This window comes from Hemiscyllium ocellatum, chromosome 1 (assembly GCF_020745735.1).
Source record: "Hemiscyllium ocellatum isolate sHemOce1 chromosome 1, sHemOce1.pat.X.cur, whole genome shotgun sequence".
Taxonomy (NCBI): Eukaryota; Metazoa; Chordata; class Chondrichthyes; order Orectolobiformes; family Hemiscylliidae; genus Hemiscyllium; species Hemiscyllium ocellatum.
In genome coordinates, this window is record NC_083401.1 from 67,606,527 (window position 1) to 67,623,116 (window position 16,590).

The 16,590-nt window shown below is 42.9% G+C and overlaps 1 protein-coding gene across 1 annotated transcript in view; it reads left to right on the plus strand.

The window, feature by feature from the left end:
* The first annotated feature begins 236 nt into the window (after positions 1-236).
* Positions 237-16,590, plus strand: part of LOC132807725 (urea transporter 2-like) — a 110,640-nt gene continuing 94,286 nt past the window's right edge. The window contains exon 1 of the mRNA XM_060821774.1: positions 237-437. The gene's annotated coding sequence lies outside the window, so the exon portion shown is untranslated. The remainder of the gene's footprint in view (positions 438-16,590) is intronic.

Here is a 16,590-nt window from a genome sequence, read left to right on the forward strand (position 1 = left end):
AAAATAGCATTTGATTGCTTGGTGCAAGGACTTTAGTTAGATCATGGAGAATGTACTGATAATGATGGTTGACACTTCTGAACACTAGTGCTTTGTCAATTTATGAATGTGTGCCAAATGAGCTTTCAAATTTCCAGCAATTATTTCCACTCTTCCTGTTTCCTGCTGTTCAGAATCGTGGTCTGCAACATCAGGAGTTTTAAGCTCTCTGACTTCCTTTGGGATATCTACCATCAAATGCTGTGTGCTTCACAACTGTCTCGGGTAGTGCTGGGTGTAAACTGTAATGCTCTTGTGGGTCTATTCGGGCATCAGAATCTTCCCAAAAAGTTCAATTCTGATGATCCTTGGAGCACTGTTCTGCAGAACTCGTGATTCTACATAACTCTTTGGGAGAAGTGAACTTCAACATTCATCCAGTCACTGAACTGATGAAGGTACAAAGTATCACAACAGCTCAAACTTTTTTTAAAAATTTGTTCATGAGACATAGGTGTCACTGGCTAGGCCAGTATTCGTTATCCATCCTGAATGTCCTTGAAATGTGTAGTTTGCTAGAGCTATTTTAGAGGGCAGTTAAGAATTAATTATATTGCTGTGTTTCTGGAGTCGTATGTAGGCCTGACCAGGTAAGACTAGCAAGATTGCCTTCCCTAAAGGGGTAGCAAATAGAGTTTTATGACAATCAACAAAGGGCCATGCTTTGTCATTAGGCTAGCATTTTATTCCAGATTTATAATTGGTCCAAATCTCTCAATGACTTGCCTTGAACCCATGTCCCCAGAACACAAATTTGAGTTTTATGAATTACTAGTCCAGTGACATTACCGTTATGTCACTACCTATCCTAAATTCATGTTGTGAATTCATGTACAAGAAGATGTGTATGGTGTTGGGCAAATCACTGCAGATTTATGAAATGAAAGATTGGTGATTGATAGGATTCTGGGTAATCCAAGATGGGGAAACAGGAAAAAATTGTGACTGTAAGAGCTGCTCCTTTTTTGAGGTATTTTAGGTGTTGGAAGTATTTCTTTCTCGTGTTCTAGGAACAGCAATTACTGGTTTATATCTTGTTACCCTGTTTTGGAACTTTGGGTGAAAAAGATCAAAACAACAGCACTTCAAAAAGGAGGAAGACAAAGGCAGCGACCACATGGTCAGAGAAAGAACCCTACACTACTGTCTGAGACAGCAGTGAATCTGCACAGTTACATACCGTTGCAGTTTGAGTATCTCTGAACATCGGAGTGCATCTAGGAAAACCTAGACAGCAAAATTCACAGCTGATCTCGGAGGACAAAGTTAAAAATCACACAACACCAGGTTATAGTCCAACAGGTTTATTTGGAAGCATTAGCTTTTGGAGAGCTGCACCTTCATCAGGTGATGAACCACCTGATGAAAGATCAGCGATCCGAAACCCAGTTAGACAATAACCTAGTCTTGTGTGATTTTTAACTTTGTACACTCCAGACCAACACCGGCATCTCCAAATCATGACCTTTGAGAAATCTGTGTGGGAAAGCTCACAGCACAGGAGCAGATAAGTGCATAGTTTTTATATGTAACCTTGCTGTAAATCTACAATGGTGAGTACAATGGGTTCTTTCTTGATGATACGTTTTATTGAGATCTGTCTCTTGATTTAACTTTTAAAGTATAAAACATAGATACCAAGTTAGCCTGGAGCAAATTTCTTTAGAGCAGTTGACTGCAATTTTCTGTAGATTGTTAAGGTGCAAAGATAGCCTTTAGTAGAGTGATGTGTTCGTCCTATCAGCTGTGGGAGATGAGGGAGTGTTTCCATGTTACTTTATTAGATTCCCTACAGTGCAGAAACAGGCCCTTCTGCTCAACCAGTCCACACCGACCCTACGAAGAGTAACACACCCAGACCCATTTCCCTCTCACTAATGCACCTAACACTATGGGCAATTTAGCTTGGCCAATCCACCTGATCTGCACATTTTTGGACTGTGGGAGGAAACTGGAGACCCAGAGGAAGCCCACGCAGATACGGGGAGAACGTGCAAACTTCACACAGACAGTCACCCGAGGCTGGAATCTAACCTAGGATCCTGGTGCTGTGAGGCAGCAGTGCTAACCACTGAGCCACCGTGCCATCCTTTCTGATGATTACGTCTGTCAGAAGTGTGTTTGGTTGCATATCCCATCAGATCGCATGGATTGGTTGGACAGCAGTTCGAGGCAATGAGGAATTTACAGGAGCTAGATGATGGAATGTGATAGATGGCAGTTATAGGAAGGGAGAAAAACTGCAGATACAGTCAGGTAGATGGGTTAACTCCAGGGAAAGTAGGAGAGGGAGGAAGGTAGTGCAGGAGTCTCCTGTGGCTCTCCCCATCTCAAAAAATATGCTGTTTTGGAAAACATAGGGGGTGATGGACAGTCCAAGAAATGTAGCAGGAACAGCCAAGTTTCTGGTACAAGAAAGGCTCTCATGTAATGAGGGTTCCAAGGAATCACTTGTGATAAGGGACTCTCTAGACAGAGGCACATACAGACATTTCTGCAGCCAGCAAGAAATCAGAATGGTGTGTTGCCTCCCTGGTGCCAGGATCAAAGATGTCTTAGAGACAGGGCAGAATATTCTCAGCAGGAGGTCATTGTACACACTGGAACTAATGACATAGGAAAGGAAAAGTTTATGATTCTAAAGGGAGAATATAGAAAGTTAGGCAGGAATTTAAAAAAGAAGGTCCTCAAGGGTAGTAATATCTGGATTACTCCCAGCACTACAAGTTATTGAAGGTAGAAATAGGAGGATAGAGCAGATGAATATGTCGCTGAGGAGCTGGTACAGGGGAGAAAGGTTCACATTTTTGGATCATTGGAATTTCTTCTGTGGTAGAAGAGACCTGTGCAAGAAGGACAGATTGCACCTGAATTGGAAGGGGAACAACGTACTGGCTGGGAGATTTGCTCGAGCTGCTTGGGAGAATTTAAACTAATAAGGTGGGTGGGACCCAAGGAGATAGTGAGGAAAGATTGAGACTGGTATAGTTGGAAAAGGGAGCGAGTCAATCAGTCAGGGCTGGCAGGAACAAAACGAAGAACAAGGTTGGACTGATGAATTGAACTGCATTTATTTCAATGCAAGAGGCCTAACAGGGAAGGCAGATGAACTCAGGACATATTAGGAACATGGGACTGGGGTATCATAGCAATTACAGAAACATGACTGAGGGATGGGCAGGACTGGCAGCTTAACGTTCCAGGATACAAATACTACAGGAATGATAGAAAAGGAGGCAGGAAAGGAGGGGGAGTGGTGTTTTTGCCAAGGGATAGCATTACAGCTGTACTGAGGGAGGATATTCCTGGAAATATATCCAGGGAAGTAATTTGGGTGGAACTGAGGAATAAGAAAGGGACGATCACCTTATTGGGAGTGTAAGAATAAGAGGATTATGGTAGGGGATTTTAACTTTCCAAACATAGACTGGGACTGCCACAGTGTTAAGGGTTCAGGTGGAGCAGAATTTGTTAAGTGTGTACAAGAAAACTTTCTGATTCAGTATGTGGATGTACCTACCATAAAAGATGCAAAACTTTACTTCCTTTGGGAAATAAGGCATGATAGGTGACTGAGGTGTCAGTGGGGGAGCACGTCAGGGGCCAGCAACCATAATTCTATTAATTTTAAAATAATGAAGGAAAAGGATAGATCAGATCTAAAAGTTGAAGCTCTAAATTGGAGCAAGGCTAATTTTTACGGTATTAAGCAAGAACTTTCAAAAGCTGATTGAGGGCAGATGTTCACAGGTAAAGGGAAGGCTGGAAAGTGGGAAGCCTTCAAAAATGAGATAACAAGAGTCCAGACACAGTATAATCCTGTTTGGGTGAAAGGAAAGGCTGGTACATGTAGGGAATGCTGGATGACTAGAGAAGACAAGGTTTTGGTTAAGTAAAAGAAGGAAGTATATGTAGGTATAGATAGCAGAGGTCAAGTGAATCCTCAGAAGAATATAAGGCAGTAGAAGTATACTTAAGAGGGAAATCAGGAGGACAAAAATGGGGCACGAGACAGCTTTGGTAAATATGGGTAAGGAGAATCCAAAGGGATTTTATAAATACATTAAGGACAAAAGGGTAACTCAGGAGAGAAGAGGGTCCCTCAAAGATCAGCAAGGCAGCCTATATGTGGAACCACAGAAGATAGGGGAGATACTAAACAAATGATTTGGTTCAGTGTTTGCTGTGGAGAATGATAAGGAAGATATAGAATCTGGGGAAATAGATGGTGACATCTTGAAAAATGTCCATATTACAGAGAAGGAGGTGCTAGATATTTTAAAATACATAAAGGTGAATAAATCCTGAGGATCTGATCAGGGGTACCCTTAAACTCTGTAGAAAGCTAGGTAAGTGCTTGCTAGGCCCCTTGCTGAGATATTTGTATCATCGATAGTCACAGGTGAGGTGCTAGAACACTAGAGGTTAGCTAACGTGGTGCTACTATTTAAGAAAAGGTGGTAAGGAAAAGCCAGGGAGCTATAGAACAGTGAGTGTGATGTTGGTGATTGGCAGGTTTTTGGCGGGAATCCTGAGGGACAGGATTTACATATGTTTGGAAGGCAAGGACTGATTAGAGGTAGTAAACATGGATTTGTGCATGGGAAATCGTCTCATGAACTTGTTTGATTTTTTGAAGAGGATTGATGAGGGCAGAGCAGTGGATGTGATCTATGTGAGCTTCAGTAAGGTGTTCAACAAGGTTCCTCATGGTAGACTGGTTAGCGAGGTTAGATCTCATGGAATGCAGGGAGAACTAGCCATTTGGATACAAGACAGTGGGTGGTGATGAAGGGTTGCCTTTCAGACTGGAGGCCTGTGACCTGTGTGTGCCACGGATTGGTGCTGGGTCAACTGCTTTTCATCATTTATAAACATGATTAGAATGTGAACATAGGAGGTATGGTTAGTATGTTAGTTGCAGATGATACCAAACTCGGAGGTGTAGTGGACAGTGAAGAAGCTTACCTCAGAGTACAATGGGCAGGATGATGGCTCAGTGGTGAGCACTGCTGCCTCACAGCACCAGGGACCCGAGGTCGATTCCAGTCTCCGGCAACTGTCTGTGTAGAGTTTGCACATTCTCCCCGCGTCTGTGTTGGTTTACTCCCATCCTCCCACAATCCAAAGATGTACAGGCTAAGTGAAATGGCTATGCTAAATTGCCCAGAGTGTTCAGGGATGTGTAGGTTATGTGCATTAGTCAAGGGTAAATATAGGGTAGGAGAATGGGTCTGGGTGGTTCACTCTTTGGAGGGTCGGTGTGAGCTTGTTGGGCTGAAGTGCCTGTTTCTACATTGTAGGGATTCGAAATCTAAATCTAAAATCTAGATGGGCCAATGGGCTGAGTAGTGACAGAGTTTAATTTAGGTAAAGGTGAGGTGCTGTATTTTGCAAAAGCAAATCAGAACAGCACTTATACACTTAATGGTAATGTCCTGGGGACTGTTGCTGAACAAAGAGACCTTGTAGTGCAGGTTCATAGCTCCTTGAAAGTAGAGTTGCAGGTTGATAGGTATCTGAATAGAGGTATATGAATAGGAAGGATTTAGAGAGATATCGGCCAACTGCTGGTAAATAGGAATAGATTAGCTTAAGATACCTGGTCGGCACCAATGAGTTGGACTGAAGGGCCCGTTTCCATGTTGTACATCTATGACTCTATATCAAGATGGACTGTACCTTTGATGACATATACCCTACAGCCTGAGGGAATGCAGCAATTCATAAATGAATTATGGTCCTCTTAGTAATCCATACTAGAATACTAAAAAATCGAATATATTGAGTTGCCTGGTTCTGGGTTCTCAGTTCTATAGAACAGCCATGTCAAACTCGAAATATTAACTGTCTCTCTCCATAAATGCTGCCAGACCAGAATTTTCTGTGTTTGTTTTCTGTTGTATACTGATTTATTTAACATTGCTGCAATCTCATTAGTCCTGTTCTTTCATGAGCAAACGGGAATACTTGAAATGGTATTCTCATTGGGAAGCCATTTTTCAGTCCTCTAATTCTACCTCAGTTATCTCAAAATATGTTGCGTCCCAAGGGCAATGCAAAGCAAAAGGAAGTACAAAATTCTTTGCAATACCTAAAGAAAGTCCAAAAATCTGGCCTCAATGTCTGCATGAATAATCTCAGAACAGCAGTCCTTTTTGAAAAGTATTTTTACTTTTACTAATGGTAAAGAAAGCTTTGTACGAAGAGCCAGGAAGTCTCACATGAAAGCTAAGATAAGATATTGTGAATCCTAAGTTCGAAGATGAGGAATAATATCAACCTGTTCTAACACTGTCAGCCAGACACTGGAAGTGCAGTCACTCCTTTAGTAATTGCAAGTAAGGATGATCCTCATTTGCATCGGAATAAGGTGAGTACGGCAATTAATGTTAAAAACAAACAATTTGGATGAGAATTTAGGATGCATGGCTTGTAAACTTGCAGATGACATCAAAATTGTTGGTATAGTTGACAGTAAAGGAGATGGTCTAAGATTACAAAGGAATCTTGATCAATTGAGCCAATTGGGCTGAGGAGTGGCTGATGGAGTTTAATGTGGATAAATGTGAGGCATTACATTTCGGTATCACAAATGGTAGGACTTAATCACTTAATAGTAGGCCCCTGGGTAATGTTGTTGAGCAGAGACATCTGGGGTTTAGGTATATAGTCCTTTGAAAGTTGCATTGCAGGTAGATAGGATGGTTAACACTCTTGCCTTCATTGCTCAGACCACTAGTATTGGAGTTGTCCCATCATGTTGAGGTGGTACAGATCATTGGCAAGGCAACTTTTGAAGCTCTGTTACAGTTCTGGACTCCCTGTAATGGGAAGGATATTACTAAATTGGAGCGGCTTCAGAAAAAAATTACCAAGATGTTGCCAAGATTGGAGGATTTGAGTTATAAGAATAGACTGATAGACTAGGACGTTTTCACTGGATAGTAGGGTATGACTTCACAGAGGTTTATAAAATCATAAGGGCATAGATAAGGTGAATAGCAAAGGTCTTTTCCCTGGAGAGGGTGAATCAAAACTAGAGGGCATATTTTTAAGGAGAGAGAAGAAATACTTAAAATGGACCTGAGGGTCAACTCTTTCACAGAGATGATGGTTCATATGTGGAATGAACTAGCAGAGGAAATGGTAGATGTCAGTACAGTTATAACATTTAAAAGAAATTTGGACAGGTACATGAATAGGAAAGGTTTGGAGAGATATGAACCAAATACAGGCAATTAAAAGTCAAGTCACAGGTACATAGGATTGTGAAGACGGTGTCTTGGTACGCTTTCCTTGATTGGTCAGAGTATTGGGAGGTCATGTTGCGGCTCTACAGGACATTGGTCAGGCCACATTTGGAATATTGACTGCAATTCTGGTCTCCTTCCTATTGGAAGGATGCTGTGAAACTTGTAAAGGTTCAGAAAAGATTTACAAGGATGTTGCCGGGTTGGAGGATTTGAGCTATAGGGAGAGGCTGAGTTGGCTGGGGCTGTTTTCCCAAAGGTCGGAGTCTGAGGGGTGACCTTATAAAATCATGAGGGGCATGGATACGGTAAATAGACAAGGTCTTTTCTCTGGGGTGGGGGAGTCCAGAACTAGAGGACATAGATTTAGGCTGAAAGGGGAAAAATATAAAACAGATCTAAGGGGCAACTTTTTCACACAGAGGATGATGCATGTACAGAATGAGCTGCCAGAGGAAGTGTGGAGGTTGGTAAAATTACAGCATTTAAAAGGCATCTGAATGGGTGTATGAATAGGAAGGGATTGGAGGAATATGGGCCGAATGTTGGCAAATGGGACCAGATTAGGTTTGGATATCTGGTCAACGTGAATGAGTTGGACTGAAGGGTCTGTTTCCATGCTGTACATCTCTATGACTCTATGACTCTAACTGGGACTAATTTAGTTTGGGAAACTTAATCGGCATGGAGGAGTTGGACTGAAGGGGCTGTTTCTATGTTGTACAATTTTATGGCTCTACAACTCCACAAATACATGCCTGGCAACCCAGTGATGTATATTTAATGACAATACCAAGTCAATACCAATATGCTTTTGGAAAAGAAACTTCTGTCTTTACCTGATCTGGCCAGCATGTGACTGCAGACCCACAGCAATGTAGTTAACACTTAACAGCCCTCTGGCCAATTAGGAATGGGAAATAAATGCTGAACTTGTCAGCGATGTCCACACTGACACGTGAATGAATAAAAGAAAAGGCAAGTGGAGATGCACCACTTATAACTTGCAAAAATGCATTGGAATAAGCATGACTTTCCTTTACAACCACCACCCAATATGTACGTGAAATAGCACAGAGGCTAGTTCAACAGAGTACAGCTTCAATAGCGTACTGAGGTCAGGAATTTTGTCAGTGTGGAAATTCTAAGTGTTAAATTTAACGGAAGAGTGAACTCTGGAATTCAACAGTCAGCAGCAAGATGTTATTTTGGTCTTTTATACAACAAGGAGTGGTCGAAGGGGAGGATTGGCACACAGTGAGCCCTGAGAACTGAAGCTCGGCAACATTAATTAAGGAAGCAGAGAAGTAATTCTTTGCTAAGATTTATATTCCTTTGTTTTCCCAAATTAATGCTCTCATTTGAGTTAGAACTAGAGAGATAATAAGCATTGTATGGAATCTATATCTTAATTAGACTAAAAATTGAAAGAACTGCAGGAAAATAAAGTTAAAAATCACACAACACCAGGTGAGAGTCCAACAGGTTTAATTGGAAGCACACTAGCATTTGGAGTGATGCTCCTTCATCACGTGATAGTGGAGGGCTCAATCATAACACAGAATTTATATCAAAAATTTCAGTGTGATGTAACTGAAATTATACATTGAAAAATTGATTGTCTGTTAAGCCTTTCATCTGTTAGAATACAGTGATAGTTTCACTTCTTTCATGTGTCAATCACAAAACCCTTTTTTTTAAAGTTGCATTCTCGGGTTAGCTGTTAACAATGGTGATAGCTGGACAATATGTTGAAGGTGTTAGCCCCCTGTGTTCTCTGTCTATGACCTGATGTTTAGATTGATTCTAATCTAAAAAGTAAGATAACAGAGTTTTACATAAATTCATGCAGTTTTTGAGCTCAGAGTTCTACATGAATGTATGCAGTTTTTGAGCAAAGTGCAATGTAACTCTGCAAGTACAAATTCACCCCACAAACATATATGTGTGCATGTGGGTCTTTGTCTGTGTGTGTGTGTGTGTGTGTGTCTGTCTGTCTGGGATGGGGTTGTGAGTGTGAGAAAGTGTGTGTGTATGTGTGTGTAGTGAGTGCAGAGTATCTTAAGTCTGTGAGGGGGTGCATATGTGAGTGTGGGACAGTGTGTGTCTATAAGGGTGTGTGTGGGTGTCTGTGTGCGTGTCTGTGTGTACCTGTGTCCATGTGTATGTGAGAGTGTGTGTGTGTAGGAATATCTGTGTGTGTGTGTAGTGCAATGGTGATCACCTGTAATGTGTCTGGGGTGGGGGGGTGTGTGTGTGTGTGTGTGTGTGTGTTTAGTGCAATGGTGGTCACCTATAATGTGACATGAACCCAAGGTCCCGGTTGAGGCCCTCCCTATGGGTACCGAACTTAGCTATCAGCCTCTGCTCGGCCACTTTCCTCTGCTGCCTGTCCCAAAGTCCACCTTGGAGGATGGTCACCCGAAGGTCCGAGGCTGAATGTCTTGGACCACTGAAGTGTTCCCCACCTGGGAGGGAACCCTCCTGTCTGTTGATTGTTGTGCGGTGCCCATTCATCCGTTGTCGTAGCCTTTGCTCAGTTTCCCCAATGTACCATGCCTCCAGGCATCCTTGCCTGCAACGTATAAGATAGACAACATTGGCTGAGTCACATGAGTCCCTGCCATGTTCAAGGTGGGAGGTGTTCCCACGTGTAATAGTGATATCTATGTCCACAATCTGACACGTCTTGCAGCGTCCACCGTGACAGGGTTGTATGGAGTTGTCCTGAGAGCCGGGCAGTTTGCTATGAACAATGGTCTGTTTGAGGTTTGGCGGTTGTTTAAAGGAAGTAGTGGAGGCGTGGGGAAGGTCTTGGTGAGGTGCTCATCCTCATTGATAATGTGTTGCAGGTCATGAAGAACATGGCGTAATTTTTCAGCCCCTGGGAAGTACTGAACAATGAAGGGTATCCTGTCAGTTGCAGCACGTGTCTGTCTCCTGAGGAGGTCATTACGGTTCCTTGCTGTGGCACGTCGGAACTGGCAGTTGATGAGTTGAGCATCGTACCCCATTCTTGTGAGGGCATCCTTGAGTACTTCCAGGTGTCCATCACGTTCCTCCTCATCTGAGCAGATCCAGTGTATGCGTAGGGCTTGTCCATAGGGAATGGCTGTTTTAATATGTTTTGGGTGGAAGCTGGAGAAGTGTAGCATTGTGAGGTTGTCTGTGGATTTGCCGTAGAGCGTGGTGCTGAGGTGTCCGTCCTTGATGGAGACGCATGTGTCCAAGAATGAGACAGACAGTCGAGAGTAGTCCATGGTGAGTTTGATGGTGGGGTGCAACTTGTTGATATCACTGTGGAGTTTTATCAGTGACTCCTCGCCATGGGTCCAGAGGAAGAAAATATCATCAATGTATCTGGTGTACAATGTCGGTTGGAGATCCTGCATAGAGAAGAAATCTTGTTCGAACCTGTGCATAAAAATGTTGGCATAGTGGGGTGCAAACTTGGTCCCCATGGCTGTTCCGTGTGTCTGGATGAAGAATTGGTTGTCAAAGGTGAAGAAGTAATGATCGAGGATAAAGCGCATGAGTTGTAGGATTGTGTTTGGAGATTAGATTAGATTAGATTAGATTAGATTACTTACAGTGTGGAAACAGGCCCTTCGGCCCAACAAGTCCACACCGCCCTGCCGAAGCGCAACCCACCCATACCCCTACATTTACCCCTTACCTAACACTACGGGAAATTTAGCATGGCCAATTCACCTGACCCGCACATCTTTGGACTGTGGGAGGAAACCGGAGCACCCGGAGGAAACCCACGCAGACACGGGGAGAATGTGCAAACTCCACACAGTCAGTCACCTGAGGTGGGAATTGAACCCGGGTCCCAGGTGCTGTGAGGCAGCAGTGCTAACCACTGTGCCACCGTGCCGCCCACTGGCAGTTACCCAAAAAGCTCAGTAGGTCTAGCAGTATCTGTGGAGAAAAATCAGAGTTAACGTTTTGGATCCAGGGACTTGTCTTCAGAATTGATGGTGGCTAGAAAAATAGAACACAGAACATTACAGCGCAGTACAAGGCCTTCAGCTCTTATGTTGCACTGACCTGTGGACTCAATCTGAAGCCTTTCTATTCTACACTATTCCATTCTCGTCCATATGTTTATCCAATGACCATTTAAAGTTGGCGTGTCTACTCCTGTCGCATGCCCCTACTATTCTCTGAGTAAAGAAACTACCTCTGTCCTCTGTCCTATAACTATCACACCTCAATTTAAAGCTATGTCCCTGTGTGCTAGCCATCACCATCCGAGGAAAAAAGTTCGCACTTTCGACTCTCTCTAACCCTCTGATTATCTTACATGACTCAATTAAGACACTACTCAACCTTCTTCTCTCAAACAAAACAGCTTCAAGTCCCTCAGCCTTTCCTCATAAGACATTCCCTCCATACCAGGCAACATCCTTGTAAATCTCTCTGAACCCTTTCCAAAGCTTCCACATTCTTCCTATAAAGCAGTGACTATATGCAATACTCCAAATGCGGCCACACCAGAATTTTGTACAGCTGCAGACCTCGTGGCTCTGAAATTCAATCCCTCTACCAATAAAAGCTAACACACCGTATACCTTCTTAACAATCCTATGAACTTGGGTGGCAACTTCCACGGATTTATGTACATGGACCCTGAGATCTCTCCACTCATCTACACTGCCAAGAATCTTACAATTAGCCCAGTACTCTTTATATCTGTTGCTTCTTCCAAAGTGAATCACCTCACACTTTTCCACATTAAACTCCATTTGCCACCTCTCAGCCCAGTTGTTCAGCTTATCTATGTCTCTATGTAACCTGCAACATCCTTCAGCACTATCAACAACTCCACTGACCTTCGTGTCATGAATTTTTATTATTGCATAAGATAGAGTGGGGGAGGTAATAAGGAATAAATGATAGGATATTTACAAACATTGGAGATGGAGTCCAAAGAGAAGAACAGTTGGCCAGAAAACGGAGTGGATAATGGATAGGAAAGGAGAGTGAATGGCTGCTGATGGGAGACTATTAGTGGTTAACAATGTGTAATAATAACAAGTGTATGTAATAACAAGGCCTCGTTTATGGGGGTGGGGGTAAGGACATGGGAGAAGGTGCATCAAACCCTAAAATTGTTGAACTTGATATTGAGTCCAGAAGGCTGTGGAAAATGAGGTGTTATTCTTTCAGCTTGCACTGAGCTTCGCTGAGACAGAGATGTTGGCCAGAGAACAAAGTGGTGTGCTAAAATGACAGGCAACTGGAAGCTCAGGGTCTTTTTTACAGACAGTCGGAACCCTCATTGCCCCCAGTTATGCCTGTGACTTTGTGGGAATATGAAACATTCTTTGTTTCACTCTTATTCTGCCACCCTCCTGAAGCTCTTTTTCCATTATATTAATGATATCATCAGAGTTGCATCCCTCTCTTAACAGGAATTGGAGAAGTTTATCAATTTCACTTCCAATTCCCACCCCACTGTCACCTTCACTTGATCCATCCCTGACTCCTCCCTTTCCTTCCTCAACATCTCTGTTTCCACTTCTGAGGCTTTTGCCCGAAACATCGATAGCACAGGTCGGGTCACAAGGGATCAATGTGGATTTCACCAGTTTCCCCTTTTCCCCATCCCACACCTTATCACAGTATAGGCCTTCCAATGTGGCACCACCTTTTTGAATGGTTCTACCCATACATCTTCCTTCCCACCTATGCTCCGATCTACCACTTTCACTCCCAGCGTCATCTACCTATCGCATTCCCAGCTGCCTTGTCTCAGCTCCACCCTCCTCTCATTTATCACTCAGTCCCCTTGGCCCACAAGCCTCATTCCTGTGGAAGAGCTTATGCTCAAAACGTCAATTCTCCTGCTCCTTAGATGCTGCCTGATTGGCTATGCTTTTCCAGCACCATATTTCTTGACTCCCCAAGTTACTTTGGCTATACATCCTGCTTCCTGTAAAGACTATAAGACCATAAGATGATAAGACATAAGAGCAGAAATTAGGCCATTTGGCCCATCAAGTCTGCTTAGCCAATCATTTTCCTTTTCTCCCTTTGATCATCTAGGTAATCAAGAACTTACCTACCTCTGATTTAAATATACTCAATGACCTGGCCTCCACTGCCTGCTGTGGCAATGAATTCCACAGATTCACCACTCTCTGGCTAAAAAGGTTTCTCCTCATCTCCATTCTAAAGGGTCTTTCCTTTACTCTAAGACTGTGCCCTCAGGTCTTAGTCTTTTCTACCAACGGAAACATCTTCCCAATGTCCACTCTGTCCAGGCTATTCAGTATTCTGAACATTTCAATCACATCCACACCCCCATCTTAGTTCTGAACTCCATCAAGTATCCCAGAATCCTCAAACGTTACTCCTACATTAAGCCTTACATTCTTGAGATCATTCTCATGAACTCCTCTGGACCTGCTCCAGGGCCAATACATCTTTCCTGAGGTATGGGGCCCAAAAGTGCTTACATTCTAGTCTTCTCAAGATGAATGACGAAATTGTATTTGCCTTCCTAATACTTCTGATGAAGGGCTTATGCCCAAAATATCGACTCTCCTGTTCCTCAGATGCTGCTTAACCTGCGGAACTTTTCCAGCACCACACTTTTTGCCTTTTCCTAACTACTGACTAAACCTGCAAGTTTACCTTGCAGGTTTAGTCAGTTGCCACAATGTCATGCTGCAACTATACAAAATGGAATATGTTCTTGTTTCGGGAAGGATGTGGAAGCATTGGATATGGTGCAAAGGAGATTTACCAGGATGTTGCCTGGTCTGGAGGGAAGGTCTTATGAGAAAAGGCTGAGAGACTTGGGTCTGTTCTCATTGCAAAGAAAAAGGCTAAGAGGGGATTTGATAGAGATATACAAGATGATCAGAGGATTAGATAGGTTAGACAGTGGAAGTCTTTTTCCTAGGATGATGACGTCAGCTTGTACGAGGGTGCATAACTAAATTGAGCATTGATAGAGTTAAGACAGATGTCAGAGGCAGGTTCTTTACTCAGAGAGTGGTAAGGGTATGGAATGCCCTACCTGCCAATGTAGTTAACTCAGCCACATTAGGGAGATTTAAATAATCCTTGGATAAGCACATGGATGATGATAGGATAGTGTAGGGGGATGAGCTGAGAATAGTTCACAGGTTGTGCAACATCAAGGGCTGAAGGGCCTGTTCTGTGCTGTATTGTTCTATGTTCTATGTTTTATATGAATCCAGGACTAGGATTCCCAAGTCCCTTTGCACTTCAGATTTCTGAATTTTCTCCCCATTTAGAAAATTGTCCATGCCTCTATTCTTTTTCCCAGCAAAGTGCATGACCTCACACTTTCCCAAGTTATATTCCACCTGCCTCTTCTTTGCCCACTCTCCTAACCTGTCTAAATCTTTCTGCAGCCTCCCCATCTCCTCAATTCTATCTGCCATCCACCCATTTTTGTATCATCTGCAAACTTAGCCATAATGCCCTCAGTTTTTTTCTCTAAATCATTAATGTATAAAATGAAAAGTTGTAACCCCAACACTGACCCTTGTGGAACACCACGTCACCTCCTCTCTGCCTTCTGTCAGACAGCCAAGCTTCTATCCATGCTAGCACCTTGCCTCTAACACCACAGGCCCTTATCTTACTCAGGAGCCTCCTGTGCGGCACCTTATCAAAGGCCTTCTTGAAGTCCAGATAGATAACATTCATTGGCTCTCCTTGGTCTAACCTGTTTATTACTCTTCAAAGAAATCTAATAGATTAGTGAGGCATGACCTCCGCTTGATGAAACCATCGTGGTTTTGCTCTATTTTACCAAGTATTCAGAAATCTCATCCTTCACAATGATCTCCAAAATCTTACCAGCGAGGTCAGGCTACACATTTCCCGTCTTTTGTATTACTCCCTGCTTAAACAGGCAGGTTACATTCGTGATTTTCCAGTCCTCTGGGACCCTCCCTGACTCCACTGAAAGATCATTACTAAAACCTCCACTATCTCTTCAGCTATCACCTTCAGAACTCTCAGGTGTAGTCCATCTGGTCTAGGTTGATTTATCCACTTTTAGACCTTTCAGTTTTTCTAGCACCCTCCCCTTGGTGATGGCCTTGGAGATACTTTTTCATTAGAGGTAGTTCAGAGAATGTTCCTTGGAGATGAAAAGGTTGACTTATGACAAAGGATTCAGTAGATTGAGCCACACTCACTGAATGAAAGGTGATCTTAATGAAAGATAAAGGTTCAGATCATAAGATTCTGAGGACTTGACAGGTAGATTCTGAAATAATGTCATTCCTCAAGGAGGAATCTGGAAGTAGGGAACTCAGTTTAAAAATAGGTGGCCCCCTGATTAAGACAAGAGAAGGGGAAGGAATTTCTTCACTCAGAGTCAACAGACTTTGTAATTCTCTACCTCAGAGACCCCAGAGGGGTGGGTCATTGAGTTAAAGCAGAGTTTGGCAGATGTCTATCTAAAAGGGTGTGATAGATTATATGGGGCTGGCATGAAAATTATCATGGCACGAACAGATAAGACATGATCGTAGAGTCATAGAGACATACAGCACAGAAACAGACTCTTCGGTTCAACTCAACCATGCCGCCCAAATTTCCTAAATAAATCTAGTCCTATTTGGCCCATATCCCTCTAAACCCTTCCTGTTCATGTACCCATCCAGATGCCTTTCAAATGTTGCAATTGTACTAGCCTCCATCACTTCCTCTGGCAGCCCATTCCAAACATGCACCACTCTCTGTGTGAAAAGGTTGCCCCTTAGGGCCCTTTTAAATCTTTTTCCTCTCACCTTAAATTATGCCCTCTAGTTTTGGACTCCCCCCACTCTGGGGAAAAGTCCTTTTCTATTTACTCTATCCATGCCCCTCATGATTTTATAAACCTCTGTAACATCACCCCTCAGACTCCAATGGTCCAGGGAAAATAGCCGCAGTCTGTTTAGATTCTACCTATGACTCAACCACTATTGTAAATCTTTTCTGAACTCATTCAAGTTTCACAACATCTTTCCCACAGTAGGGAGACTGGAATTGCACACAGAATTCCAATAGTGGCCTAACCAATGTCCTGTATAGGCACAGCATGACCTCCCAACTCCTATACAGTGCACTGAGCAATACTAGGCTTTCTTCACTATCTTTTCTATCTGCGACTCCATTTTCAAGGAGTTATGAACCTTATTAAATATTGGAACAGAATCAATAGGCCAAATGGCCTATATCCATTTCTTTTTCTGATGTTTTTTATAATCTTTGATGCCCACCTGAGTGGGTAGTTGAAGTGTCAGTTTAAACTTTTACC